The 25919-nt window shown below is 41.9% G+C and overlaps 1 protein-coding gene and 1 long non-coding RNA gene across 9 annotated transcripts in view; one reads left to right on the top strand and one right to left on the bottom strand.

Moving 5' to 3' along the window:
- The window catches only part of MKLN1 (muskelin 1), a 353982-nt gene that overhangs the window by 188820 nt on the left and 139243 nt on the right, over nucleotides 1–25919 (bottom strand). The window lies entirely within an intron of this gene.
- Nucleotides 1–25919, top strand: part of LOC137768153 (uncharacterized) — a 55469-nt gene that overhangs the window by 1848 nt on the left and 27702 nt on the right. For 6 of the 7 annotated variants that reach the window (XR_011074719.1, XR_011074714.1, XR_011074713.1 and 3 more), the window contains exon 2: nucleotides 2664–2710. The exons of the other annotated variant lie outside the window; for it this stretch is intronic. This is a non-coding gene — a long non-coding RNA (uncharacterized lncRNA). The remainder of the gene's footprint in view (nucleotides 1–2663; nucleotides 2711–25919) is intronic. 7 annotated transcript variants of the gene reach the window in all.

The raw sequence follows: 25919 nt of genomic DNA, 5'->3' as shown, positions 1-25919 counted from the left end.
CATCACCTATTTCGGGGTTAGGTGCCATTTTTTTTACATTTCCCTTGTCCCCCTGAGTTTCCTTCCTTATCTTAGCAAACATCACAATATATGTTTTCTAATTTTTTTTTTTTTTTTAGATTTTATTTATTTTTGGCTGCGTTGGGTCTTTGTTGCTGCGTGCAGACTTTCTCTAGTTGCGGCCATTGGGTGCTACTCTTCGCTGCGGTGCGTGGGCTTCTCATCGCGGTGGCTTCTCTTGTTGCGGAGCACGGGCTCTAGGTGCATGGGCTTCAGTAGCTGCAGCACGCGGGCTCAGTATTTGTGGCTCGTGGGCTCTAGAGCACAGGCTCAGTAGTTGTGGCTCACGGGCTCTAGAGCACAGGCTCAGTAGTTGTGGCTCATGGGCTCTAGAGCGCAGGCTCAGTAGTTGTGGTGCAGGGGCTTAGTTGCTCCACGGCATGTGGGATCTTCCCAGACCAGGGCTTAAACCTGTGTCCCCTGCATTGGCAGGCAGATTCTTAACCACTGCGCCACCAGGGAAGTCCCACAATATATTTTTATTTCCTGTTTATTTCTCATTCTCTCTCCTTAAACTGTAACTCCCATGAAGGTAAGAGTCATGCATATCTTGTTCACAGTTGTATCCTTAGTCCTTTTAGAGTGTCTTGCATATAGTGGATGTTCAATAAATATTTACTGAAGAATGAATTAATTGTGCTAAAAGAGTACTTGGGTTGCAAAGGAAAAAAAATGCCAGAACTTCTCAGACTACAAAAATGTATCCCTGAGGTATGATTGCCACAGAGAATGTAAAGACCCAGGATAGCGTGGCTTTCCTGCAGCACAGATTTTACAAATGGTAAAATAATTTAAAGCATTCGTATGTTAACATAAATACAGACAGATATGTTAACATACAAATGCTTTAAATTCGTAGATATATTATGATACTGAACCCCAAATTTGTATAAATGTTAAGATAAAATAGAAGACTAAAGAAATTTTAAAATCTTCAGGAGTCTGCCGTACCTCAGATCTCCTACGGGTATACATTTACCTCCACTGCCTCTGGGGCATTGCCTTAGTCTATGGGGTTTATTGTAAGGATACATGGGGAAGGTCTGGAAACTGTCAGCAGCCATTTAATCTCTCTAGTTCCCCTACATTAATATATTGATGGCCTCATGGAGAACTGGACAATGGTTCATCATTTTTCAGGGATCAACAGCTCTAGTAATCCAGTTATCTTGTCATCTAAAAGAAACCGTCTTTTACTCTCTGATGATGTCTCAACATGCTTCTCATAGTAAACACTTCCCAGAGAGAGTAACTGATTATATTCGGTTTGTCCCCATTCACTGTCTTTTCCTGCAATAAAAGATTTATTGAGAGGCTGTGACATGCCAGGCCCTGTCCTAGATGCTAGGGAGGCAGGGACAAACAGAAAAGCCAGACAAGGGCCCTGCTTTCAGGGAGCTTACATTCTGGCAGGGCAACATATAATAAATATAATAAGTCAACTAGATAATTTTAGTCTGTGCATTTTAGGTGCTAGGAAGAGACTACACTGGAGTAATATTTAGATTGGATGGTAAAGGAAAGTGTCTCTAAGAAGGTAATATTTGCGCTGATACCTGTTCAGTGAAAAAGTGCCAACCATGCAAAGGCTGGACAAAAAACATTCTGGGAAGAGAGAATAAGCAAGTGCAATGGGCCTGAGGCAGGGAAGGGGTTGTTAAAGAAAAGAAAGAAGAGAGTGTGGTGGGAGCGTAGTGATGAAGAGGGAGACGGGAGTCAGAACAAGTAGGGCCCTAACAGTCATGGTAAGGAGTCGTGACATGGAAATGTGAAGGGGAGACCTGTGCGGGGATTCAAGCCAAGGAGTAGCGTGATCCATTTTACATTTTGTAAAGATCACTCTGCAAAACAGAAAATGGGTTGGAGAGAGGTAAGAGTGGAAGGGAGGAGACTCGACAGGAGGTTAAGCCAGGCAAGAAATGATGGTGGCTTGCACTAACAGGAGATGGAGAGGAATGGTTGAATTGGGCTGTATTTTGGAAGTAAAGTCAACTAGACTTGCTGATGAGGGAGGGAAGGCAGGAAGAAACGGAAAGAATTAAGGATAACTCCTGGGTTTTGTGTTTGCACCACTGAGTAGCTAGTGATGCTTTTATTGAAAGGGGAAGATTTGGGGTTAGAACAGTTTTGAGGTAGAAGAAATCAAGAATTCCGACTTCAATGTGGTATATAGGGGATACCTAATAGATATCCAGGTGATTGTCAAGCATCTGATATGGGGATCTGTATTGGTCAGAGACTTATATCAAACCACCTCATAGGCATTTGACCTTCTTCATATATACCCAATCAGTGCTTTTTTTTTTTTGGCTTAGGCACTGATTCCTGGGTCAATCAGTTTTCCCCTAAACAGCAGAGTCAGCATAGCTCTGAGTATAGCAGCTCTAGAAAGAAGAAACCATCTGTGGCAGCCTTCTGCAGAAGGGGATCAAGGGGTACAGAACAGTCTAGTGAAAGAAACCCAGAGTATACTCAAAAATCTTGTTTGCAGTCCCAGTTCTGATACTTTTCTAGCTATGAGACTTGGGAAAGTCACTTAACTTCTCAGTGTCTCATTTTCCACAACTCTAAAGTGGTTTTAATAAAATCTGTCTACTTCACAGGGAGGTTTTGAAGATCAAGTGAAGGAAGAGGGCCTAGCTCGTCTGCTGTAAGTTCTCATTTAATTCTCACAAAAACTCTGAGAAATATTATTATGCCCTTTTTCACAAATGAGAAATATAAGACTCAGAAAGGTTAAATAATTGTTTGTTATCTTTGGTTTGTCCCTCCAGATACATGGGAGGGAAGAGTGTGAGGTTGGGGTATCCCTTCCTCTGACTCCCTGCCTGTATACACAGTGGGCTGACTGGCCCTTTCAACCAAAGGTCACAAGTCCTCCCAAGTGGCCTCTCCACACTACTCTCTCTGGTTCTGGGTTCCAGTAACCACCCCCTCCCCTGCTCCCTGTGGTTTCCCAGTATGTTCTCACGTCTTCATAAATAGTCCCTTTATTAAACCTCTCAAATTACCCAATTTGAGAATGCCATCTGTTTCCAGCTGGGACCCTAACTGTTACAGTAACTTATCCAAGGCAATATAGCTAGTCAGTAACAGAGCCAGAATCTCTCTGTTTCAAAAGCCCATCCTGTTGGATTGCATCCCATTCCTCTCAGGTGGGAACAGACTTAGTAAACTGCAAAGTGCTATTCAAATATAAGATATGGTCAAATAAAAAATTAAAAAAAAAAAAAAGATATGGTCAAATAATAGTTAAAAAGCAAAGCAAATCCAGCCGATTTTATTTATTTCCAGGCAAAGGAACATACCAGTTGACTGAGGGGGAAAAGAAGGTGTTTTCAATTTTTAGGAAGGGGTATCATGGTGTGATACACTAATTAAAGATTAAACAAATACTCTAAATAGGCTGGAATATATCCACAGCTTTGTACATGATTGCTTAAAACAAGCCCCATACTTCATTGGTCAGGAAAAAAAGTCCTCAGATAGGTCCTGTAAGGGTCTTGCTTTAGCTCATTCAAAGGATCATTCAAAGTTCATGGTTTCTTTAACAACTTCCAGCTGGTTAGGAGAGTTGAAGCACAACGCAGTACTCAATGTGCTATGTCCTAGGCAAGTTCTGCTGTAAAAAGAAGAATTTCCCTTCACAATATTATTATGCAACAGATGAAGAAACTAATATCCAAATATGTCCGATGTCACATCTAAGGTCATTTGTACAACTGGGCTGTTTGCAGATCTGAATCTAGAACCCAAGTACCTAATTCTCAGTCACTTTTTCCCTAACATAATTAATGGAAACTTTTTAGGTCTATACCTACATCATTCTTCTTTAAATCCTCTATAACTAGCACATAGTAAATACTCCAGAAATATTTCCTGAATTGAATCTCTTAGTTCCTCCTGAATTTCTTCTCACTCACTGTCTTAGTCAGTTTAGGTTGTTATAACAAAAATACCATAGACTGGGTGGCTTAAACCACACACATTTATTTCTCACAGTTCTGGAGGCTGGGAAGTCCAAGATCAAGACATCAGTAGATTTGGTATCTGGTGAGGGCCCTCTTCCTTGTTTGTAGACAGCCAACTTCTTACTTTCACCCCTGGCCCCCAAAATGCATGTCCTCACAGACAAAATACATACAAAATACATACATACTAACCCTAACCCATTCCATCCCAACAGCCCCAAATGTCTTAACTTATTCCAGCATCAACTCTAAAGTCTAGAGTCTCATCTAAATCAGATATGAGTGAGACTCATTCTGAGGCAAAATTCCTCTCTAGCTATGAACCTGTAAAACCAAACAGACTAGGATAGACATTCCCATTTCAAAAGGGAGAAAGAGGAAAGAAGGAAGGAATAATGAGTCCCAAGCAAGTCTAAAACCTAGCAAAGGAAACTCCATGAGATCTTAAGGCTAGAGAATAATCCCTTTGGCATGATGCTCTGCCTTCTGGACCCCCCTGGAGTAGTCCTGCCCCAGGAGCTCTGCCAGGCCAGAGACACACCCACCCAGGGCTCTGCCAGGTGGTGGTCACAGCTTGTAGGCTCCAGGTGGCCTCACTCCCAAGACTTTGGTTGGAGGCTGTCTGGCCTGTTGAAACTGAGGTGATTCCTCCCCACACACCTCACCTTTTGAAACCCTGATTGCTGAATTGCCTTCAGTGTCATTCTTTCCTTGTCTTGAAGAATAGCTTATGTGCCAACTGAATAGCTCTGTGTAAAATCCAAGAAGTCCGTCAGTCATGCTTTCTCATTTTTAGTAGTATGGACAGGCTGAGAATTTTCCAGATCTTTAAGTTGTGGTTTCTTTTTGCTCAACAGTTCCAATTCATTTCTCTCTTCTTACATTTTGCTATGCAAGCAGTCAGGAGGAACCAAACAGCACCTTCAACACTTTGCTTAGGAATCTCCTCAGCTAGATATCCAATTTCATCACTTGCAAGTTCTTACCTTCCACAAAATGCTAGAACATAATTCAGCCAAGTTTTCGACACTTTATAACAAGAATCATCTTGCCTCCACTTTCCAATAACATGTTCCTCTTTTCTGTCTGAGACCAAAATGGCCTTTATTGTCCATATTTCTACCAACATTCTGTTCATGGTTATTTTTATTTTCTGAGGAGATGGAAGCAGTCTCTCCAGCTCTCCTCTTTCTGAGATCTCACCAGAATTGCCTCTAGGAGTCCCTTCATAGCAATACTGACTTTGTGTAGCAGGCACCTCAGAAATCTTCCGCCTCTGCTCGTTACCCAGTTCCAAGGCTGCTTCCATAGATTTAGGTGTTTGTTACAGCAGCACCGCCACTCCTACGTACCAATTTGTGTCTTAGTCAACTTGGACCGCTCTAACAAAAATATCATAAACTGGGCAGTTTAAACAACAGACATTTATTCCTCACACTATTCCTCAGGTGAACACTGAGACTAGCTTCAGGTATGAAGCTCAGGTCTGTCTTCTCCCAGAAGGTGGCAGCAGCAGCCTCAGCTTGCTGGAGAAATCAGAATTCATCCTTTTGCCTGTTGGCATCCAAACCTAGAAATTCCTGGTTCCAGAGACCACTTTATCCCTCCCTTGGTTTGCTGAGCTTGGTTGAAGCCAGGGCACAGGGAGTGCAGGAACTGGCAATGAATCCTCTCATAAGTGCCTAGTTTTTTTGTAAACACTTTGATCTGGGCTGTGACCTTGAAGCATGTGTGAAGGAGGACCAGGAAGTCTCTGGTCAGGGAAAAGAGCTTCAGAAAGAAACAAATAGTAACTTAAACACTTACATCCACACAGGCGTAAATCCAGAGGACCCCAGCTCACAGTTTGGTGCCACACAAAGAATACAGATTCTAGACCTGGCCTCCCAGCTACCAGCAACTGACCTTGTCATTGAATCTGTCAGAGCTGCAATTTCCTCTTCCACCAAGTGTGGACTAGATGATCTTTAAGCACCTGCTAATTTTTAAATTATGAGTTAGTATACTTTCATTTTTTGGATTAAGTAGGGTTGGGCCTTCACCCTTTCAGAGTTTTAAAAATCCCAGACACAAGAAAGCACTACTGGCTCCAAGTTAATCCCAGGTGAGCACAGATCCTGGCGAACACTGCCAGCTGCCTAGGCGGTGGGCAGGAATCCCAGGAAATGTCTGAACACCACACAGCTATGGATGAACTGTCAACTGCTGGGGGTTGCTTTGCAAATTACCACATCTAAACGAAGCTGACAAAATAATATTCCAAAAAGCAATTAACACTGATTCCTAGTGTATTTGGAACCAAAAGGCCTTTTGGGGAAAGTGAAAGTGGCTCAAAAAAGAAGTATCCCAGCCCTCTGGGTAGAAACGTTTGAAGTTAAGGGGATTCATCAAGTCAGAATCTTTCAGTGCATTTGTCCCATCACCACTGTCGGGGCTCAACCTGGTCTTTGTAAAGGAGGAGACAGAACTTGCTCCTCTCATTTTCCCCCTGCTTCATCCTGCCTGCTCTCACTTTCATTGCCTGTACTGCTTAAACTTTCATCCATCCATTCAGTAAACACTTGTTGGGCACCTCCTATGTGCCAGGTGCTGGCATACACCTAGCTATTAAGGAGCTCACAACCAAGTAGTCAGATATTAAACAGGTTAATCCACAAAGCATTGAGAAAGAATTAGCCTATAAAATATAAGGTCATAATGATGGTCATAGTCGTGGTTAGCAGTAGCATTATCTCCGTAAGGCCAAAGGCCAAATACCGTATTTCCTTATTAAAGCTATCTCCAGAACATAGTAGAATCATCTAGAGATAATCCCATAGGTCTAAAGGCGTTGGCTCCTGTGGGTTTTCTTTCTATTTCACGTGAAAGTCATCCTGTTAGAATCCCTTCCTAGGTTAGAAAGCTTTGGCTCCAGAAGGACACTGTAAATGGAAATATAACTATGTTACCTGGCATGAAAGGGTGGGGCTGATTGGGGACGTCCAGCTTCCTCTACCTTTTCTTTTTTTTAATACATTTATTTATTTATTTTATTTTTGGCTGCGTTGGGTCTGTTGTTGCGTGCTGGCTTTCTCTAGTTGCAGTGAGCGGGGGCTACTCTTCGTTGCAGTGCACGGGCTTCTCATAGTGGTGGCTTGTCTTTGTTGTGGAGCACAGGCTGTAGGCACACAGGCTTCAATAGCTGCGGCATGCGGGGGCTCAGTAGTTGTGGCTCGCGAGCTCTAGAGCGCAGGCTCAGTAGTTGTGGCTCACAGGCTTAGTTGCTCCGCGGCATGTGGGATCTTCCCGGACCAGGGCTCGAACCCGTGTCCCCTGCATTGGCAGGTGGATTCTTTGCCACTGTGCCACCAGGGAAATCCCTACCTTTTCTCCTTAAGAATATTAACATAGGTGATGGGCAGGTTAAATAAGTTCCAGTGTTACTGAAACAAAGAGAACTGGACAGAGGGAACTGGGGAATAACAGAAATAGGAGAACATGGTGATAGCAAATTCTAGGTGGCTCCACACTAGAAAAGAGAACCCGAACAAGCCAAAAAGTAAGGGAGCACAGGGATGTCCAGCGGGACAAGGGACTGAACTGAGCTATATCGTAGAACAAATGAGCAGAAAAGAAGCAAACTATTTCTCCTGGTTCCCCATCTGAGATCCATCTGAGGATATCAACGAAGTTTGTCTTCAAAGAGACACCAGCTGTTGGAATCAGGTCAAAGTATTTCTCAAATGTAAATTTTTATAGAGACTTTCTTACCATGTTGATCATTTTGATTTATTTTCTTCCAGTATATTTCCAAATAAGTTCAAAATGATCTCCTTCTCCCCCCACTTCCACAACCAATTTTTAGCAATGCCACTTACTAAATATATAGTACAAAGTTTGAGAACCTCTGGCCTTTGGCCTAATTTTATCTGATTTATTGTTGGAGACACTGCTCTCATAGCCCAAAAAATAACCAGCCTTACAATGGGATTCTCTGATGAGCACATTTCTATGGTTGAGAACTTTTTCCCCTTAAATCTTAGGAGAGTGGCAGGCAAGAAGCTGCCTATAACTGACAGCTGAGCTCTCCTCCTCCCTTTGGAATTTCTCCTGAGAAGTCAGTCTCCAAAAATCAGATACTGCAATGGCAGCTAGCTTGGACATCCATTTTGTAACGTTTCCATTTCAACTTTCCCACCTTATCCACCAGGTCTACAATTAAAATGATTTTAGTGCTTAGAGTTGTGAACAATAGTGAATCAGCATTTCAAAGAGAATTGGTAACAGGTGATGGTGGTATAAATGCCACATTCTAGAGGTCCCACATTCATTTTAAAAACAAATCTAAATGCTTTCTTCAAAACCCCCTACACTACTCAGTCTGTCGTCCCCTTTGTTTATTCATGTTTCTCCTCCCCTTCCTCTCTCTTCCTGCCTAGCTATCTCCTTCACCTGTTCTCCCACCTTATTACTGTCTTTCTGTCTTATTCCTCTTACCCCTTGTTTATCTGTCTTGGCCCTCTGCATCTTCCTGTTCCTTCTCCATCTGATTCCATTTTTTTTACTCTGTACTGTCTCCTGCTTACCCACAACACACACTTCTCTCCTCTATTTCACCATCTTTCCCACTCCTGGCTCCTTAGTTGACTACGCTATAGAACAAAACCATTGTCAGATATTTATAATTATTAAATAAGATATTTTGTTAATTTTAAAAGCAGATAAGTTCTGAAAATGCTATATTTTTTTCCTCCAAGGAGAAAAAAATTCTTGCTCATGGTTAGCAATCCTTACATGCTAACTATAATAATTATTTTTCTTATAACTTCCTGTGTTGGCCCCGGATTACTTTTTTCTTGTAGTTCGGTGACCCTCAATAGAAAAATGGTTCTCTGTTCTTCAATAATCCTGACAACAGCAGCTGACATCAATGTAGAAAGAAACGCAAGCTAAAAACAGTAGTTGAGTGTATGCATCCTGAATTGCATATTCAGTTGCAAAATCATCATCATCATTATTATTATAATTGCAGAGGGGAGGCATTTAAATAATTGTTCAAAGTGTCTTCTTGAGGAAATAACTAAATCAGGGCCAGCTGTCACAAACCAACCTACAATAATAATCCCGTATGTGCATCTTCAGTATTCATGGCAACTGTTCAATAACAAATTTAAGCATTCATCTAATGTCCTTAAACAACCTAGAAAATAACAAACAAACCTTGATCAGACCCAGTGTCTCACTTGGTAGTGACCTGTGTTTTTAAGCAGTGTCCCAGAACAACCTTAGAGTCATAAACCACAAAAGAAAAAAATGCACCATCTATTCAATGGCAAACTGGCGCGGGGGTGGGTGGGTGGGCCCAGCATCCACCTGCTATGTTACGGCAATAAATCTAGGCACACAAGTAGAGTGGAAATCAGGTAGGTACATCAGCAGAGAAATATCCACAAAGGTAGACATGTTTTATTGACTTCAAATTTGTAAACAAATGGGAACTGTGAGAAAAGAGGGATGGTTTTGTTTTTAGTTTACTTGTGAAATCACCCAAAAGTATTTGAGATTTTTCTCTTCCTAAGATACAGCTATGAAATGACTAATAGGAATTAAGTGAGCCTGCACCAGGAACTGAATGTGCCACTTCACTGGGAACAGAAAATGTTCCCCTGATAGAGGCTGTCCTCTCAGATTAGTACCTGGGGTGTTTTAAAAAGAGACTCAGCCAGTCGCAAATGTGGAGCATTTATAAAGAGCAAGAATCATCCAAATGCCTTTGCAAATTTTCCCCATATCTTAGTACTTTTGAGTCATGTTTATATCTTAACTTGTACGTTCCTGAAAAAACTCAGGAGAGAGGGAGAAAGAAAATTTCCTGTCACACTGTTTTTTTCTTGCTGGCTACGGTGGCTTTCCAACAGGAGTCTTGCTAATGGCTTGGCCTGAGCAATTTTAGAAAGGTGAATGACCCAAGACGGCCTAAGAAAGTTGCTAACTGCTCTGATCCAGCCTAACTAGGTTCTAAAAATCATATACCTAGTTGCAGTGGTTCAATACTATTTGCATATTTGCATCCCCAGCTAAAATCAACTTGCCTATACACGGCCTCATCCTGTTTCAGTAATATCAATATTTTCTACAGAAGTATCAGAAGGGGCACTGATTGACATTTTAAAAGTTGTTTCAAGGCACAATCTGTGTATGTTTTTTTAATTGTAAAAGTAAAACACCACCATAATGAAAATAAATTCGAACTTCAAAAAGGCTTAAAATGGAAAGAAAAATCTTTCCACTTTTATCCCAAGGTAAGCACTGTTAACTATTTCTTGTATATTTTTTCCACATAGGCATATATAATATATATACACCATTTTTCCACAAAGCAGATCATATAATATACAGTGTCCTATTGTGAGATAATAGAAAATAAATACATTGAACTGTGTATTTTAGGAGCTCTGTGCCACAGTTCCAGCACAGAGCTCCTAAAACCCTTGTAAAGCCTAAGTGATAAGAACACTGGGAGCATCTTTTGTTCTAATATTTGGTCTTTGACCCTGCTTCCTGACACAGAGTTTCTAAATCTCTGAATTACCTGGGGGTTTGTAGCCTCTTTTGTTCTAGTGAGGTGAGCGACTGGATGGCTCCTCGATGAGGGCTGGCCCCAGAAAGACCAAGCCAGGATTAGAAGCTTGGAATTTTCAGCCCCACCACCCATTCTCCAGAGAGGGAAAAAGGAATAGCAATAGTATTAATAATCGATCATGTCTATGTGATGAAGCCTCTATAAAAATCCCAGGGGCTTCCCTGATGGCACAGTGGTTAAGAATCCGCCTGCCAATGTAGGGGACATGGGTTCGAGCCCTGGTCCGGGAAGATCCCACATGCCACGGAGCAACTAAGCCCATGGGCCACAACTACTGAAGCCTGCACTCTAGAGCCCGCGTGCCACAACTACTGAGCCCACGTGCCACAACTACTGAAGCCTGCATGCCTAGAGCTTGTGCTCTGCAACGAGAAGCCACCGCAATGAGAAGCCCGCACACTGCAACAAAGAGTAGCCCCTGCTCGCCACAACTAGAGAAACCCCACGCGCAGCAACAAAGACCCAACGCAGTCAAAAATAAAAATAAGTAAATAACTTTAAAAAAATCCCAATAATATGGGGTTTGGAGAGCTTCCAGATAGGTGAACACAATCACGTAATTGGAGGGTGAAGCACTCCTGCCCTCAGACCCTCCCAGACTTTGCCCTGTGTATCTCTTCATCTGGCTGTTCATCCGTATCCTTTACATTGCACTTTATTAGATAATAAACTGATAAACATAGTGTTTCTCTGAGTTCTGTGAGCTGTTTTAGCAAACAATTCAATCCAAGGGGTAGGAAGTCATGGGACCCTCCAGTTTGTAGCCAAGTCAGACAGAAGTTGTGGGTGAGCTGGGAACCTACTACTTGAGACTGGCATCTGAAGTGGCGGGGGGGGGCAATCTTGTGGGACTGAGCCCTTGACCTGTGGGATAGTGTCCAGGTAGATAGTGTCAAGATTGAATTAAATTGTAGGACACCCAGCTGATGTCACAGAGAATAGCTTGGTTTGGGGAAAACTCCCATATCTGGTGTCAGAAATGTTGTTAAGTGTGGTAGTGTGAGAGTGAAGGAGAGACACACAGGAGGAAGAGTGAGTTTTTCCTAAACACCTATACCTTGCTTTATTCATTTAATAATATTCAGAAGTATTTCCATGTCAGCATATGTAGATCTTCCGAGATCTTTTAATCATTGGATGTGCCATAATTTATTTAACCATTGCCCCATTGATGAACATTTAAATCATTTCCACTTGTTATTATAAACAGTGTTTCCATGAACATCTTTATATGTGTCATTGGGAATTTGTATGGCTCTATCTTAGGATAAATTCCTATAAATGAAATTGCTGGGTCAAAATATATATATACATTTAAAAATCAGGTTAGACGTTGCCAAATTGTAATCTCCAAATAGCTGTTCCATTTCTGTCAACAGTATAAGTTCACTTATACCCTTGTCAAAACTGAGTTTTATCAAACTTTCAACCTTTTGTCAATCTGATAGATAAAAATGGTATCACATTGTTACGATTTGCATTTTTCTAAGCACTAATGAAGTTGTATTTTTTCCCACGTAGTTCTTGCCATTCTTATTTTCTTTATGAAATATCTGTTCATATTCTTTGCCCTTTTTTCTGTTTATTTTTTTCCTTGTAAAACTGCAAGATCTCTTTATATAATAAACACTTTTTCTGTTGGGTTACAACTAATTTTTTTCTTCTGTGCCATTTGTCTTTTGGCTCAGTTTATGGTATTTTCTTGTTGTTGTTGTCATATTTGTTTTTACCATTAAAAAGTTTTAAGTGTTTTACACTAAAGCATTTATCAGCATTTTCCTTTTTGGTTTCTGAGTTTTGTCTATGTTTTAAATATTAGCTCTCTTACAAGATGGGTCTCTTTACAGTTGCCTAAACTTTAATGCACCAGGGCATGATTTGAATTTCACTACATCATAGGTACAGGTTCAAAAATTTAGATTTTACTTTGGAAAAACTTACAAAGTGAAAGTCTTTAAGAGAAAGGAGGGCTGAGAGACCCTTTTCTCTTAGTGTCCCTGGCTGACCTGTTGGCCTTACAGAATGGTCTTCTAGAGAAGGGAATTCTGCCCCTCCTTTGGTCTCCTTCTAGTATACAGCAAGTTTGAGAGTAGCCTTATCAGTGAAAGGAATAACCAGACTGTCTTGGCACCAGGCAGCCTGGATTTTGGTGCCAGCTGTTTACCAAAGTTGTCTGGGAAACACACACAAGCTGCCCACCACCTAGACTTTTGGTTCCATGGGATGTTACACAAGAGAAAGGAAGCCAGTGGTCCCATGAGAAGCTGAGCTTGTGTACAGTTCCTCAGGCTAGGAGAAGCCCCCTTCCTCAGCTTCAACCCCTCATACCCTGGTTTGAGCTAACTCATTGTCCAGGCAACTCAAAATGAGCACACAGATTCATTTAGAACAAGCCTGCTCTTTGTATCATATTAAGTCAGTAAAGAGTCAGGCAGTGGAGGTGATACTAACACTTTTCACCCCCAACGTTTTATTTAGAAAAATTTCAAACCTACAAAGCTTAAAAGAATGATACAATAAATGCCCGTATACTCTTCATCTAGATTCACAAATTGTTAACATTTTGTCACCTTTGATTTATCTCTTTAAAAATACATTTTTATCCATTGAAGCATTTGAAAGTAAGTTGAATACTTTATGAAGTTTCACTCAGATTAATTAAGCGTACATCTCCTAAGGATAAAGGCATTCTCCTACATAACTGCAATACTATTTTTAGATCTGGGAAAATTAATGATTCAGTATCTTTAATTCCACATTCAAATTCTTATAATCATCCAAAATGTCTTTTATAAACATCTTTTTTTGTTTGATCCAAGATCTTAACAAGGTCCATACATTGCATTTGATTCTGTCTCTCAAGTCCAGTGCCCCAAGGTGGACATTTAGCAATGCCTGGAGATATTTTTGATTGTCATAACTATGGGTGCTACCGGCATCAAGTGGACAGAGGCCAGGGATGCTACTAAACATCCTAAAATACACAGGACAACCCCCCACAACAAAGAAATATTTATTCCAAAATGTCAGTCAGTGCTGAGATTGAAAACCCTTGTTCTAGTCTACCTAGGACAGTCTCCTCACTTTCTTGTTGTTTTTCATGATACTGACTTGTAGTATTCAGACCAGTTGTAACGTAGAATGTGCCACACTCTAGGTTTTTCTGATTCTTTCCTCATGATTAGTTTTCCATTTAAACATATTTAGCAAGGATATAACATAGATCATTGTAACAGTTAGTTACTACCGCATAGCAACCCACCCCCAAACTCAGTGGCATAGGTAGTTCAGCTGATCTGGGCTGGGCTGGGCTCAGCTGATTTTGGTTAGACTCATTCATGGATCTGCAGGCATTTGACAGATTGACTGGGGGCTGCTGGTCTAAGATGACCTTAGCTGGGATGACTGGGCCTAGCCCCATTCATCTGTCACACTTAGCAGGCTAGCACTGGCCTGTTCTCATGGAAGAGGCAAGGGTCTGAAAGAGAGTGGAAGTGTGCAAGTTCTTTTGAGGCTTAGAACTGGCACTCTATCACTTCAATGGCATTATGTTGGCCAAAGAAGGTAACAAAGCCAGCCTAGACTCAAGTGGTAGAGAAATAAACTCTACCTCTTCATGGGAGTTGCTGCAAAGTCACATTGCAAGGGATGTGCCTGTTGCACTCAGTTTATCAAATTGATATTGTGTACATTGTGTACCTCTAATTGCATGATATCAGGAGGTATATACGTCAGGTTGTCCCACTGGTAGTGATGTTAAGTTTGATACTCGATGTTAAGTTTGATACTCGATTAAGTGGTAACTGACAGAGTTCTCCTTTGGACAGCTCTATTTTTCATATATGCAAGGTGATACTTTGGTGCACTGTGTCTATCCTGCTTGCCATTGTATTAGTTTCCTAGGGCTGCTATAACAAAGTACCCACAAATTGGCTAGCTTAAACCAACAGGAATTTATTCTCACAGTCTGGAGACTAGAAGTATGAAAACAATGTGTTGGTATGCTCCCTCTGAAACCTTAGGGGAGAATTCTTCCTTGCCTCTTCCAGTTTCTGTTAGCCCAGACATTCCTTGGCTTGTAGCTGCAGCACTTCAATTCAGCCTCCATCTTCACATGGCATTCTCCATATGTATCTGTATCTTCACATGACTATCTTCTTACAAGGACACCAGCCATATTGGATTAGGATCCCACCCTTCTGCAGTATGACCTCATCTTAACTACTTACATCTGCAATGAACCTATTTCCAAATAAGATCACATTCTGGGAACCTGGGGGGGAGGCTCCATTTTTTGAGAAACATAATTCAACCCATGACACCCATCAACCCTTCACCAAAAGGTTTTATCATCCACTGATAGTCCTTGATTGAATCAGTTATTACATTGAGGATTGTACAACAGTGTTTCTCTTAAGCCTCATCATTTATTCAACGTTTATTAGCTGACATTTTTCTGTAAAGAAGGTTTTGTTTTCCTGTTTCTCCCCTATCTCTTCTTTCCTCCCTCCCACTTTTTAAATCACTTTCAATGTGTGACTTTTTCTTTTTTTACAACCATCATTTTTATACAACCATACAAACAATATTTTGGTGATCGAATTGTCTCAGATTTGGCTAATTAGAGCCCATAAAGTCAACTCTTAACAAATAAAAGTACAATATTTAAACTTGTATTAAATTTTAAATTCTTCTTTTTTAAAATGTGGCTACTCCCACTAATCTATCCCATAGGACCTACTTCTGATGTCCAAATAAATCGGGGCTCATATGTTTCTCCGTGGAGAGGCTATATGATTGTTCTCCATGGGAAAAGTCTCATCATTATTCCCAAAGTATAGCCATTTTAAAAAGCTGTCATTTATTGAGTGCCTTGCTTTACATATGTTATTTTCATTGTCATAATAACTGTGCCTTAGTGATGTTACTACATATTACAAATGAGAAATCTGAGGTTCAAAGTGAGATACTAGAAAGAGCATGGATTTTGCAAGCTCGTAGTTTGAATGCTGGCTCTATCGCCTATTAGGTATGTGATCTGGGGCCTCTGTAGGCCTTGGTTTGTTTATCTGTACTATGGGGATGATGATATTTTACTCACAGATTTGACCCAGCAGCTCATCTAACCTAGAGCAGGTGTTTATTAGTTCTCTTCTTTCCATATCCTGATGATAGGCCATGACTTCTAGGTCATGTTGGATAAGTGACTGTGCCACAGAGTCCACTGGCAATTAATCAGGAGTTGATCAATTTTATTAATTCAGAATATGCTCATTACTTATTAGATAGCTTTACCTAAGTTCCAGCTAAAGTTTACCTTTAAATATCTTTGGGGGGGGTGGGGGGAAACAATTTCTTAAATAATATTGTGGGAAGGAGATCATATCCATTCAACTTAAGAGAACAACTTTGGGGGAGATCTTTTGCATTTGCATAGGAATCTTATTTACAAATCAGTTTCATTTACAAATCAATTTTCAAACTATGTAGGCTCAACTTTCTTTTTGAAAACAGTGCATTCATTCATTCCACAAATAGTATTGAGCATCTACTATGGCCCATGCAATGGTCTAGGCATTTGGGATACATCAAAGAATAAAATAAATATTTCTGCCCTTGTTTACCTTCGATTTGGGGGAGATAGGTGAAAAACAAATAAATTTGAAAATTGTACAGAGTATTAAAAGTAGGTAAGTGCTAATGAGAAAAATAAAGCAGGGGTGTACAGGAGGGGATTGCTATGTTAAGTAGGGTTGTCATCATTTAAAAGGTGAGAGCTGAGCGAAGACTTGAAGGAGGTGAGGAAATTGGGCATGTGGCCATCTGGGAGAACAACAAATGCAAAGGTCCTGAGCAGGAGTGCGCTTGGCCTGCTGGAGGCACAGTAAAGAGGCCAGTGCGGCCAGAGTGCAGTGAATGAGAGGAAGTATTTTATGCAGCTAACACTTAGATAGCCCTTACTCGTAGCACTATGTTAAGCACTTAAAAATATTAACTAATCCTCAACAACTATGTGATGTGGGTACTGTTTTTTCTCTTTTCTAGATGAGGAAACTGAGGCACAGGAGGGTTAAATAACTGCCTCCAAATCACATAACTAGCAAATGATAGAGGTGCAACTGGAGCTCAGGTAGTAGGTCTCTAGAGACTTTTGGTGCTCTTGAGTACCCAAGTATGCTATCCTGCCTCCTGGTTCCTAAGAGGTGAGGTCCAATAACTGGAGACTAGATCCCCTAGGTCATTAAAGGCCATTGAGGATTTGAATTTTTATTCTGAGTGATACAGGTTTTGAACAAAAGAGTGATATGTCTGTTTTTGTCGTCGTTCCAGGAATTTCTGAAGTAGTTACTTACTTTAGGTATGTGTTACTCTGGGCATTTAATATGCCTATGTAAAGTCAAAAGGATTTCAATTTATGGGAAGAAAGAAATTTTGATATGTATAATTTAGAGATGATGTCCCATCAAATACCATTTGTGTAAGAGTGATCTCTTCTGTTTTTAAAGTCTTACAGGAACCTCTTTATTGTGTGGATCTAGCAATACTTATGTATTTGGCTGTGCTTTCTTGGGGCACCAAGGCAAAATTTTGACCAAAAAGCTTTGTTTTTCTATTTTGAAGGGAAAAAAATTTATAGGAGCAAATGGTTATTTAAGATATGTCCTATCTACATACCAAAGGTGATGGGTTAGTGGTGCTGCCTTCTTGGGACTTAATGGGTCAGCACCCTGTAAGGGGCCACCCACCTTCTTTGGGGCTTCATGACCTCAAGTGTGGAGTACTCTAGAGGCAGCTGCCCCTGAGAGTAACTACGGGACGCAGGCTCGAGCCACCCAACCTGCTCAAGATAGATTTAGGAGCAGCACATGGCAGAGTCAGCCTGGAGAAAAGAAAGCATTGGGAAGTTTACACAGTCATCCAAGAATGATATTAATGGTGGTAATTGCCATAATGTATTTAGCATTTACTGTATGCCTAGCGTCATGCCAAATGCTTTACAAACATGAGCTATATAGTATCATCATCCCCATGTTGTGCATAAAGAAGCTAAGGCTTAAAGGGATTAAGTAAATTGCCTAAAATCATATACAGCTGTGACTTAAGCGCAGCTCTGCCTGTCTCCAAAGCCCATGTTCATACTCATTTATTCTATGCTGTGTAGGAATATAATTCTCTATGGTTATTCCTTCTGTAACCCTCAGAACACTATCTTCCTGGAGGTGGTTCTGTCTCTGCCACTACTGCAGCTGACTTGCTTTGTTTGGGCACATGTAGTCCTGCTACCTGGGGCTGGAGCTTATCTACCACTTTCCCAGCCTGGCCTTCCCCCTGATTGCCACTGAGCAACTAGGCTCATCAGCAACACTCCATGAATTTCTGGCTTCTCTCTCTACTCCCCAACTAGGACTAAAGGCTATACCATAGAGCACTGGCTGTGGCTTGCTAAGAAACTAACAATGGGAACATATGATGACATAATGTAGAAGTATGAGGAAAGAAACTACTGGTGTGGTAAATTCTGATCAGTGGGAAATAGGAGATGGGAGAGAACCATGAAGATGGATTACTTTTCCTTTCTCCTTTCCAAGAACTTACCTGAGCATGTTTTCGCCATGCAGCATGTCTGGAGATATTCTGCATGCACATGCAGGTGTACCTACTGTCTCTGTAGACTGTTCAAACATCACCTTGCATTGCTTCACCTCTTTCTCAGTCTTTCTTCCCTTTTTCTCTCACTCTTACTGCCCTGGGATTACATCTCCTAAATAAAATATTAGCCTTAATTCTTGGTTTGAGTTCTATTTTTCCAGAAAACATAGGCTAAGACAGGGGTCCCTAACCCCATCCCTCCCACCCCGGGCCACACAGCAGGAGGTGAGCGGCAGGCAGGTGAGTGAGGGAAGCTTCATCTGCCGCCCCCCATCGCTCACAGTACCGTCTGAACCACCATCAGCTCCCCCACCCCCCGCTTCCGTGGAAAAACTGTCTTCCACGAAACTGGTCCCTGGTGCCAAAAAGGTTGGGGACCACTCAGCTAAGATATTCAGACCCAATTTCTCTCAATGGAACCACCACTTCCTACATTCCCTTGGCTCAGAGCCAAGCTTCCAAAAATGTATTCCAAAAGATAATAGCTGGAAATAATATTGTCAGTCTTATTAGTATGCCTGATAGAATTCATGTATTCCTCCAAAAAGGTGTCATTTATTTGGAAGAAAATAAAAAATAATTAAAAGGATCCTTGGTGGTAAAAAGATTCTAAACCAGTAGCTCAAAACTAGCCTCAATCCTAAATCCACTTATGCTCTGAGGTTCTCACAACTAGCTTTCCCTTCTAGTCTTGCCCTGGATTGGGTCCCCATTATCCTCTCTTAGACTATTATAACACCTTCCTAATTTGTCTTTCTGTTTCCACATTTTCCTACTTCTGATCCAATCTGAATACCACTGCCATCAGTTAAATAGCCCTAAAAGCTGATTTTATCTTGCTCTTCCATGTTCAGAAACCTTCAGTAACTTCTCACTGCCCATAAAATAATGTCTAAAGTTCCTTCTAAAACAAATCTTCACTCAAGGCCCTCCACAAACTGTTGTGACCTACATTTCCAGCTTTAATACCAATGTTAGTGTTTCTCTATTTGAATTATACCACCAGCTATACTGGGCTGCTTGCTTTTCCCAAACATGTGTTGTGCTTTTCTGAGACCACCATGCCTCTGCAATTGAACTGGACAACAGAAGTACTTGTGGGTTTTGATAACCCCCCTGGGAAGTATCAGAATGCTTGCCACATCCATAACCACTTCCCAGGAATTTCTAATTGACAGGACACCAAATTATGTATCAACGTATTCTGCCATTCCAAACAAAACCATTTAGTCCAGGAGCAGGCACCTACCCTAGGCCATAAAGTTAGGCTCATATGATGACTTGTCAAAGGAAGCTCTGCCTAACTGCCTGTACTTGATGGTGAGCAGCCAAACCAGTCAGGCCCTTTGGAGGGGTTGAATATGAAATACAAAAAGATAGGAGTTAGCAATGGGGAGAAAACTGAAAGATCCACAGAGGGAAGAAAGCTGACATCACATAGCAGAAACCATGAAGCAATAGAAGCTGTGAGATAGAGAAAAGAATAGAAAATACTTAGTAGGAAGGGCAACAGAAGCAGAGTCACAATAACAGCAGATAATTAGAGTACAAAGCAACAGATACTTACTGCCAAGAGCCCGCAAGATAACCCAGCCTCTATGGCTGTACTGTGTGCTGAATCACCTTCCCATCCCCACTGGTCATTACTTAAACTTAGATCGAGGCAACCTGAGTCTATCTCTGTTCTGGAAATTAAATTTTTGCCTCTCAGTGTCTGTATCAGTCAAGATTGTGGCTGGAAACTGAAGGCACACTCAGCTGGGATTTTGAACATAATTTGATGAAGACACTATTTACAAGGATGTAGGCAGGGTTTCTGGAACTTAAAAAGTATCGAGGCACCCAAGGACTAGCAAGAATGGAAGCCCAGGGCTGAAGAGACAAGGCACGGAAATGGTGTTATGGGAGTCCCGAAGGAGCTCGAGCTGTGAAAGGGCATAGCTACTGCCAGAACCCGGCGCTAAAGCAGAAAAATAAGAAGAAATACCCCAAACTCTTTTTTCTCCTGCCCTCTGATACTTGCTGATGCCTCCCATTGGCCAAACCCAACAGTAAGCCAGAGAGCAGTGGGCCCAGGTGAGTCATCTGTGGATAACAGCCTCACAGGGCACAGAGCAGGGCAGAGCAGGATAGGAGGCTGTCGTGGACTACCTAGTGGCACCTCAAAAAAAAAATATGTCCACAGGCTACTGCCTGGAACCTGAGAAAATTATATTATATGGCAAAAGATGTGATTAAGTTCAGGATCTTGAGTGGAGGAGCATATCCTAGTTTACGTGGGTGGGCCCTAAATGCAGTCACATGTATCCTAATAAAAGAGAAGCAGGGGGAGTTCTGAGCGAGAAGAGGAGAAAGCAATGTGTCCATAGAATCAGGATTGGAGTGAAGTGGCCACAAGTCAGGGAAGCCTGGAGCCATCAGAAGCTGGAAGAGACAAGGAACAGATTCACCCCTAGCGCCTTCGGAGGGATCCTGGCCCTGCCAAAACCTTCATTTCAGACTTCTGGCCTCCAGAGCTTTGAGAAAATAAAATTCTGTTGTTTTAAGCCACCCAGTTTCGTAATTTGTTACAGCAGTCACAGGAAACAAATACAGGAGCCAAATGGAGAATAACCAGCACAAAATCTATTCATCTCAAATGCCATGTTGACCACAATGATATCCCTGATCACCTTGGCTGAAAATTCTTTTGCCTACCTTCTGTATTCCCTATGGTACTTCTTTTTGGACCACTCAAATAATTCAAATAAAATGCTCCCAAGTTATAGTTACTTTTGCATACAAATATCTTTTCCTCCTAACCAGATTATAACATTCTCCTTTAGAACACGAAATTTGTCTTGCACATCTTTGTATCCCTTGAAAATCCTAGCACAGTACTTTGAACAGAGTGCACATTCTGTAATTGGTAAATGAGCAAGAAAGCTTCCATTTGTCCATCTGTAAGTGGAAAATAACAATTTCCACTGACTTGCCTTTCGGAGATAATAATGGCAGTGTTCCCTGGAAACAATTTTTATACCTGTAACAGAATGATATATCTGAAACACCCATTCCTGCTGGAGCAATTCCTTTAAAAAAAAAAAATTTTGGTTTTAGCGTGTCCTCTGTTCCATGTGGAGCTAAAAATGCTTGCAGTTTCACCCCAAGGAGGAAAAGGCAGGGGATAATTAAGAAAATATAAAAGCTCAGTATTGGTGTTTTCTCAGGAACTTTGATTCCTCCAGTAAATATCGAAGGACTATTATGTTTGGGGCTTCCCCGGTGGCGCAGTGGTTAAGGGACACGGGTTCGAGCCCTGGTCCGGGAAGATCCCACATGCCGCGGAGCAACAAAGCCTGTGTGCCACAACTACTGAGCCTGCGCTCTAGAGCCCGCGAGCCACAACTACTGAGCCTGCGTACCACAACTACTGAAGGCTGCGCGCCTAGAGTCCGTGCTCCGCAACAAGAGAAGCCACCGCACTGAGAAGCCCGCGCACCGCAACAAAGAGTAGCCCCTGCTCTCCGCAACTAGAGAAAGCCCATGCGCAACAGCGAAGACCCAACGCAGCCAAAAAAAAAAAAAAAGGACTATTATGTTAAAGTACAGTCCATAAATGGCTGGGGAGACACACACACACACACACAAACACATAGAATAAGACGTAATTCCAAGTTAGTAGTTGTCACACAACATGATGAGTGCTTTTTATAAAAACTTGATGCTATGGGACCAGAAGGAAGGGAATGATTAACTCTATTGATCGAAGGTTTCACCAGAAAACGTCACATTCAAGCTGGTCTTTTAGGACTTTTATCAGGCAGAGCAAAGTCAAGAGCATTTAGGGACCAGGAGAAATAACTTTGCTTGAGCTGTTGCCAGGCAAACCACACCCTCAGTTCAGCCCTCTTGTATCCACAAAGACCTATTTTTATTCATTATCCTCATAGCTACTTTTTAAGAGAGGAAGAGAATGCCGAGTACTTCCCTATTTTGCACCTAGATATTTTTTGTAATAATTTAATTTAATTTATTTAATTTTTGGCTGCATCGTGTCTTCGTTGTTGTGCGCCAGCTTTTCTCTCTAGTTGCCATGAGCGAGGGCTACTGTTGGTTGTGGTGCACGGGCTTCTCATTGCAGTGGCTTCTCTTGTCGCGGAGCATGGGCTCTAGGTGCATGGGCTTCAGTAGTTGAAGCACATGGGTTCAGTAGTTGTGGCTCACGGGCTCTAGAGTACAGGCTCAGTAGTTGTGGTGCATGGGCTTACTTGTTCCACGGCATGTGGGATCTTCCCGGACCAGGCGGGTTCGTAATCACTGCACCACCAGGGAAGTCCCACACCTAGATATTTTATATGTCACTGACAGGAGATTATCAGGAGGGAAAGCAGAGGTTGACTTCTGACAGGCCCAATAATGATGAGTCCAAGTAGCCATCCAATAATGAGTTAATGAAAACTCTTACCTTTCCTGAGCTTCTCCCTCATTTCTGAAAATTGCGGCAGGCTATGCTGTGAGAGTGTGTGATACCAGGGCATGAATAGCTCTGAGGAAAGCAGGTGAGGAATGAGAGCACTCCCTGGTCTTACCTGCCCCAAACCAGGAGGCACTTCTTTGTGGCAAAGCCCCCTTGAATGGGGATTATGGCTGAAGCCCTTTGTCCTCCCCTAGGCTGACCTTCAGATGGCTCCTTGAGGAACAGCTCTGTCTGGGGCACGGCCCAACTTCTCTCCCAGCCCAGCCCTGTTGGGCCTCTGAGACCAGAACAGTGCTGCTTTGAGTAGGAGGAGAAAACTCAGGAAAGCAGCCAGGAGAGAGGGAAAGACCAGCCTAAACCCACCAAGGGGCAGCGGGTTCCCCATCCTCACCCTGCAGCTTCCACTGGAAAATGAGGAAGCTGGGCAACCAGAAGTACACATCACTTGTCCTTGTTTTCTCAAGAAGGCTTCACCTTCCAGACCTTGCCAGGAAGCTGGCGGCATTTTCATGAAGCAGTAATAACAAGGACAGAGCGTTCTAGCCTGCTGGAGCCTGCTGGCTGGTCACTCTTTCCACTGTCTTTTGTTTTCATGCAGCATTCCCTCACTTGCTTCTCAGATTCCTCAGGGCTTTGAAAAAGCCACAAGTTCTCCATACAGTGACACCACCCAGCGGGCTGGCAGACATCGCTGACCCGCACCCTGCCCTAAGCAATGGCACATAGGCAAGTCCCGACAACTGGCACCCAGCCATGCACCTAGGAAGAGGCAAGACAGCTCCCAGAAAGCCAACATTGTCCCCCATCAGCCCAGCTCGCAAAGGTGGGACTTTAGATTAAGTACCAGCCAGTGGACTGGTCAATCACATACCCCTGTTTGATTCAAAACACATCTGCAAGGTATGTTAGGCGGTTGGTACTTCTCTACCTATCTTCAAGGATCTAAATGCAGCCAACATAGATGTTACCAACAAAGTGCTAGGGCACTTTCACCATACCAACTCACATACCAATGTATTAGATTGTGTATACATACATACGAGCTGATGCTCTCAATGATATGAAGTCATTCATAATCCCCATTCATTTGTGTTTCAGTATCACCTGTGGCCTGTTTCAAACCACACTCCAGAGCTACCCTAACAGAATCTATGAAAATAGGACCCAGATATGTGTATTTTTTTAAAAACCTGACAGTGAAAAAAAAAAAAAAAAAACTTGACAGTGTTGGTTAGAATATAGGACGAGAGAAATTCTCACATATCATTGATGGGAGTAAAAAGTAGTTCAGCTACTGTGGAGAGTAGAGAGCAATCTAGTGAAGTTGAGAATGTGCACATTCTATTCCCTAACAATTTCTGTTCTAGATATATTCCCTAGAAGAACTCTCACACATGCGCCCAAGGAAGCATACACCAGAAATTTAATTACATCATGATTTGAAGTAGCAAAGAACTAGACATAACAAATATCCATCCATAGAATAGATTCTAGAATATTTATGCAATTGGTCTATATTGCAGTACTATATAGTATACTATTCCTATCTTATAGAATGGACTAGCTCTACAAGTGTCACATGGATAAATCTTAAAAACATGATGTTGAAAAAAAAAGTTTCAGAAAAATATGTACACTATTTATATACATGCTCAGACATCCAAAACATATTGTCTAGTAAAAATATAAAAGCATATGTGGGGGGCTTCCCTGGTGGCGCAGTGGTTGAGAATCTGCCTGCCAATGCAGGGGACACGGGTTCCAGCCCTGGTCTGGGAAGATCCCACATGCCGCGGAGCAACTAGGCCCGTGAGCCACAACTACTGAGCCTGCGCGTCTGGAGCCTGTGCTCCGCAACAAGAGAGGCCACGATAGTGAGAGGCCCGCGCACCGCGATGAAGAGTGGCCCCCACTTGCCACAACTAGAGAAAGCCCTCACACAGAAACGAAGACCCAACACAGCCAAAAATAAATAATAAATAAATAATAAATTTAAAAAGCATATGTGGGAAGGATTTCCACCATCTTCAAGAGATCGGTTATCTCTGAGGAAAGATGGGATGGAAGGGCCTTTTTTTGTAACTAAAATGTTTTACCGACAGTCCCCTACATATGAACGAGTTCCGTTCCAAGAGTGTGTTTGTAAGTCCAATTTGTTCGTAAACCCAACAAAGTTAGCCTAGGTACTCAACGAACACAATCGGCTATATAGTACTGTACTGTAATAGGTTTATAATACTTTTCACACAAATAATACATTAAAAAAACACAAAAAATATAGAAAACATTTTTAATCTTATAGTACAGTACCTTGAAAAGTACAGTAGTACAGTACAACAGCTGGCACACGGGCTGGCATCGAGTGAACAGGCAAGGAGAGTTACTGACTGGAGGAGGGAGAGGAGGGGGGAGATGGCAGAGCTGAAGGATCATCAGCAATAGGAGACGGAGGGCAAGCTGCAATTTCACTCACTCCTGACGTTGATAGCTCAGGTTCTGGTTCCTTGCTGGATTCAATTCTCTCTACTCTCTTGAAAAAACAATCCAGTGACGTCTGGGTCGTAGCTCTTTTTTTCTCGTCATAGATGACATGGTAGCATTCTGATGACTGGATTGCATTCTGAACGGCTGCTACAACCTTCTTGTCCCGTTCTACGTTCCAGTCCTGTGCCTCAAAAATAAACATTGCCTCCTCAAATAAAGACCCTTGCCATTTCCTGTGCCATGAATCTCTTCAGTTCTTCAGTTACTTCTTCTTCCTCTTGTCTCTCTTCATCCTTTCTCTGGGCCTCCAATTTCTGGCTCTTCTTAGCAGTACGAGCTACATCACGGCTGCTTTTACGCTTGCTCCCGGACATCCTGGGCTTGAAATAAAGATACTGTACTACTGTACACTATACAATACTGTACAGTAAAGTACACAAAAGCACAACCACTTGTAGAGGATGCACACACATGACAATGTACGCCAGACATATGAACTAACTTACGTGATCGGACATGTGAATGCGTGATCGCGTCTTTGAAAGTTCGCAACTTGAAGGTTCGTACGTAGGGGACTTACTGTATTTATAGTTTAATTTAAGCAAATATGGCAAGTTGTTATAATTTATTAAATCTGGATAGTGCATATATGTTCCACTGGTAACTCAGAGGG

This window comes from Eschrichtius robustus, chromosome 8 (genome assembly GCF_028021215.1).
Source record: "Eschrichtius robustus isolate mEscRob2 chromosome 8, mEscRob2.pri, whole genome shotgun sequence".
NCBI lineage: Eukaryota > Metazoa > Chordata > Mammalia > Artiodactyla > Eschrichtiidae > Eschrichtius > Eschrichtius robustus.
This window is presented reverse-complemented; position numbering and strand designations above follow the sequence as displayed.